Source organism: Akebia trifoliata, chromosome 12 (genome assembly GCF_017979445.1).
Source record: "Akebia trifoliata isolate Shusen 1 chromosome 12, ASM1797944v1, whole genome shotgun sequence".
Classification (NCBI taxonomy): domain Eukaryota; kingdom Viridiplantae; phylum Streptophyta; class Magnoliopsida; order Ranunculales; family Lardizabalaceae; genus Akebia; species Akebia trifoliata.
Genome location: NC_141386.1, coordinates 29,284,309 through 29,290,308, shown reverse-complemented (window position 1 = coordinate 29,290,308; position 6,000 = coordinate 29,284,309).

The following is a 6,000-nucleotide window of genomic DNA, read 5'->3' as shown; positions in this document are numbered from 1 at the left end:
TAACTTGAAAAAAAAATTAATCTCCATTGATTCAATCTCTCACAAAACTCAAAAGGAGGTGAATATGAAGAAGAAGAATAAGAGGGACAAAGAGAGAGATAGATGGTGAAGAAGAGTAAGATAATGGATGGAGAAGATGGTGGGATGGTTTGAGTTTACATTCGGTAAATAGATGGAGACAATAGTGGGTGTATAAAGTAATTCGAAAAGGTATATGTGCAATTTCCTTTTTTTAAAGATTCACCTTAAGTGAGCGTCAAGAGAACATATGATGGGTGCGAGTAGAATGACTTTAATTGAAACAAAAACTTTGTCATTAGACAAATGAATGAATGATAGAAAGTCAAGTCGTTGTTCAACTAGCTGCCATAAAAAAATGATCATCTTCATTTTCATTTGGCCCAAGGGTCAACAAAAAACTGACTTGGACATGAATTTTGTATTAACCATATGAATTTATTCTTTATTGTGAGCCATGATCAAAATGAGAGGAACCGATCAAAATGAGAGGAACCAATCAAAATTGAGGTATTAGGTTTTGCCTTACCGGAAATGATGATTGTTATACCATCAAAAGTACTAGCCTCGTGAACAAAAAAATTGATAAGAAAAACAACAATGAGTAAAGGGTGAGGTAATATAAACGAAAAAAAAAAATCTGAATTTAATAGAAGCACATTTATCTAAAACGATTAGCTAAAATTCAAAATGTTGTGACATGCATAGCATAGGTTTGTGGTCGGTTGGACTTAATTATGGTGAAGGTTCAAAGAGGCAATGTTTCTAGACATGTGCAAGTAATATTGATCTCAAAAACATGGTTTTAAAATGGAATGCAATATAATAAGAGGTGGCACATGCACTCCTAGAGTCTCAAGGTCATAAACTATTAACGTTGTTAATAAATGAGGTAAGTACATGGGAAAAATGTGAAGTCATCATTTGCATGCAACTATGACATCCAAACTTGTTTAAATCATTGGTAAAGAAATAAAGGAATGTTAAAATATCCCCAAGTCCCATAACACAATAATGAGATTGGTGAAGTCATTATTGAAAGAAAAATGAGAGAAAAAATAAATAAATAAATATAAATATAAATATATATATATATATATTGAAAGAGATTTTCAACCAAAAATCATGAAATATTGATTAGGTATTTCACACATCAATATGAACAAATAATGTGATCCAATTATGCCTAAATACATGACCATGAATCGCACGTGATTAATTTCAATGACCAATCTCAATTTGCTTATATTGGTCCAATGGGAAATGATCCTCAAAAGCAATGTTTTTAAACCAAGACTGGACCCATTGGTTTTAATGGGTCGAGAGAATCTAAAAGCCCATTTAAAAAAATAAAAATCAAAGGATTTTAAACACACCCCTACACATTTTGGTGAATATTTGAGATACCCATGCATTTTGAAACTGACAATGTGACCCATTTAGCAAATGTCTTCTCCTATAGACTAATGGAAATGACCCAAATGTTCTCATATTCAGGTTTGTAACAAAAATAATTAGGCTTAAATGATTAACATATGAAGATTTTAAATCTCATTAAGGGTTGTTGGACCCAAGTACGGACACATTGGCCAAATAACACCACAATCATCTGGAGTTCACGACTTAGACCATATAGATAGGGTGAGGATCTCGTGACTCCTAAGAATGACTCATGAAAAAAACACATGATTCCAACCCTTTAAATGCAAAATCCAAGGGTTGAGATTTATCATCAGGATAAGTATATTCGAGATTTGTGTTATGAAGATACTCATAAATCTCAATCATTGGATTTTGTGTTTAAAGGGTTGGGATTATTGTGTTTTTTTTCATGAGTCATTCTTTAAGAGTTAACAGATTCTATGGCTTTGAAAATTGATGGCTACTAAACTCTAAAATCTCAAATTCAAAATACAGTGGTGAAAAACATATTTGTTTCTTTTTGAAGTTCTTAAAATTTTATAATCTAGATATCACCGTGGCATCTGATCATGTTTTTGGTTGTCATGTGGAAGTGTTGTAATGGAATTTTCTTTACATTGTGAAGAACATGCTTTTCTAACAATAAAACCATTGTTTTTTAATCCCGAAACTAGTCATTTCAAGTTTTTCATCTCTTAAGGTTGAAGTTGAAGATATTTGTTTGTGGGAACAAATCAAAACATATTTACCAAATATTTCACTTTCAGATCAGATTAGTTTGGCATGTCGATCTGATTGATTTAAATCGACCTTGTCAATTAGTTGGGTCAATGATCGAACGAGTTTTTAAGCATTATTCCGAAGTACAATGAATCTATTCCTCTTAATGACTTATCTCTCCCAACAAAATAAAAGTTTTAAATGCATCTCCCTAACAACCCTGTCAGCCTATCACACCTCACCATTGTAAGAACCAATCATAATCTAATCAAGCATGGTTACCATAGTTGATAATGCTTAAATGTTATTTATTTTGACATAATTATCATAAGCATTGTCATGTTAATAGTCCAAACATTCTTTCTTTTAAGTTCATTACACGATAATTCTCTTAATTGTAGGATAATCGCAATCATAAAACTTAATATTGGAGACTATGAACATGATGAAGACTAATTTGAGAGTATAGGTCATTGTTTAGAGAGATCTCAATGTTTATCTATGGATTATAGGGTCCTAAGAGATAGATAAGGACTCATATCTAAAAGCTTCTTTAAATGGATTTGTGGAGACCTTTTAGTATTTTGCCACTATTTATTGGAAAATGGGTCATTATATTGGATGGGCCACCCAAACTTACCTAGAAACCTCTTTTAGATATTGAGTCCACTTTCATTCAAAAGTCACCAATAATCTTTAGATCTTCCTCGAATACATCACTTGTATCAATGCAAAGAAAATGCATCTACACCGTTGATCTTGGAGCTATTATATGGCAAAATCTCATTACCTTGGGACATTCAAAATGAAGTTAAAAATGGCAAGACATGGAGCCAGTCATCTCCTTGTGCATGCATGCACATCCCAACCACCCCATAGTTCTTTGGATTCCACACCTCCTCTAATTGGTTCTTCAATCCTTATGTCATGCATATATTCACTAAGAACCAATGACCCCTTATTGAGATTTTCTATACTATTTCTTCCAACTTCTCTCACATACTTGCACCAAAATGGTCAGTATTTTTTTTACTACTTGGAAACCACATCCTTTCACATCACCATTACTCCCCACTAATCCATTTTCATTTTCTCTATTTAAAGCATTGATTTTCCATCGTTCTTCATCTTTTGACCTTGTCTCATTTCAATGTTGGAGCTTAGAAGATTCTTCTTCTATTTTTATTTATTTAATTTTTTTTTTGTATTTCATATATTGCCTTGGTTTTATTATGTTAAGCTAAGACCTTTTAAGGCATAGAGAGTGTGTTATTCCCTCTCTTCTTTGGGATTTATGGAGTGTTTATTTATGTTATAGATTTTATTTCTTATGATTTATTTATGTTATAGACATGGCCATGTCTTGTTTTTGTATGTCTTTCCTTTCACACATTATGTCATGTATATTGAGTCGTTAGTATTCATATTAATGGAACTTTTTTAAGTATTTTACATTTTCTTCTTCTATAAGATTTGATGTCTATAGACATCCCATTTTTGCACTCGCATGATTAATCAATTTGTCAACCCGATTGTAATAGTTCCCAATGATGGATGAATATTTCAATATTTTTAGATATATTTCAGAAATTCGGATGAAGTATTTCAAGCAAGCAAAACTTTAGAAACCACGCTACGCTAGGAAAATATGACCCAAAACCTATAAATCATCATTATTGGGACAAAAAGAAGTTTTATAAGAAAAATCACTAAAAATGATCAAATTATCAAAATACCCCTAACATTAAAACATTCATAGAACCTACGTTACACTTAGAAAAATCTTTTCGAACACATAAAACAACAAATTAAAATCAAATAAATCATTTTACCAATTTTCACAAAATTCGATAAAATTATGAAAATGCCCTCATAGGGTCCACGATCATTTTACGCAAAAAAAATTCATAAATGACACAAACTAATACTCCCATTAAATTCCTTATGGAAAACTGATTTCAAAACATCAAAAAATGACTTTTCAATGCAAAAATCCTCTTTGAGGGCAAAACATTAATTTTTCAACTCTAAAAATTTAAAATTTTGAAATTAATAATTAAAATATTAATAAACGTAAAGTAAAATCTTAATAAATTAAATTAAAATTTTGAACAAAAAAAATCAATTAATCAAGCTCACGGGTCAAATTTTAAGTGGTGGCCCACTTATTCAAGTGAGACTCACCTAATATTTATAAAATACCCCTCCATCTAGAGTCCCAAAGAATTAAAAATATAATCAGGGGGGTTCTCCAAAAAACTTAAAATATTCATTATACATAAGAATTGAAACCTTAATTCAAGATACCTAATTAAACCATTTAATTTCGTCTTGAGGAAACTTAATCAAACTGAAAAACTCCCAAAAAGCTCTATAAAAAGGAGTCTCCATAACCCAATCTCGCAAGTCAAGAAAAATCATAGGAAAGAGAGGCCAAAAACTCTCCTTAGCCTTCCCAAAACCTTAGATATGAAATCTTAACTCCTTACCTAACATCTAAATTCCATTTTTTACTAAAAAAAAACCCAAAGACCCTCAGAACATCCAAAAAGTATCCAGATCTAAGAGGAAGACACCTCGTCTTGAAGATCGAAAGTGGATCTAGTGATAAAGACAAAAATAGGAAGATTCATATGAGAAACACACTCCGCCAGTTCTGAGGGAATCAATCGTCGCAATCATCCAGGTAAACTATTTTTTATTTATCTTATTCTTTCTAGGTCATTTTTCGCAATGTAATATTTTTGGGTATAATAAAGACCGGCATTCGCCCAGTGGGATTGGTGCCTAACACCTTCCAATCCCATAACGTAGTCCCCGGACCCTTTTTTTCGTAGATTAATACTTTTGATAAGTTTTGAGTCATGTTTTGGCTTCTAGACCGTAAAACTAAGTGGTAACTCCCAAACCCTAAAAAAGCAAATCCGCAACCCACAGATCGAGGACGCTTTCATCATCATTTTTTTTATACTTTGAATGTCAAATATTCATAGTGTTCACGTTTTACACTAGATTCCCATACAATTTTAAAACACAAGTTGATTATAGTTTGAGTGTGAGTGCTTAAAAATATCTCATTGGAAAACTTACATTTAATATACTTTGAACTTTATTAATATATCTAAGAAGGAGAGAACACTCACTAGTAAATCCTCCCCATGTGATTGACCTTCATAATGAATAAAAAATATCGAACATACCAAATCTTGATACTCTAATCCTTCACCTCTTGATTTTTTTTAAATGCTTTAAGTATTTTTCTTTACATTTTTAAAGCAACACAACTTGATTTTGGGTACATTGCATTTACCACTCCATTCCAATTATTTAGGGTGTGTTTGGAAGCAGTAATTAGTTGAATTTGGAGTTGTTGAAGTTCATTTTATGAGGCGCCCCACCAAACACTAACACAAATCTCCATGTCAAAACTCGAGGTACTAGGTGGCACCTCAAAATTTCGGCATGGTATCCTCTGTTTATGTTAGCATTCCAAGGCGTTCAATCTGTATTTGATAAACGACATACATTCCTGTATATATATATTCAAAATATAATACTAACGGAAGCCTATATATATCTAATAACATACAAAAATCAAAGTGCGGAAGAAGAAGTTTATATACACAATTATACAGAAATTCCTCACTTTAACAAAATTTCTAACGCTCAAAACCAAAATCTATATTACTATTAGACAAATCGACACCACTAGGAGTAATAACCCCAGTATTCACCAGGTAATGGACTCTAGTTGTCTATCTGACCCACCAGATGGTCCCCACTCGCTGGTTCTACGCCCGTCTCGCCGACTATAGGCTCTGAAGCTATATAAAATAGGAA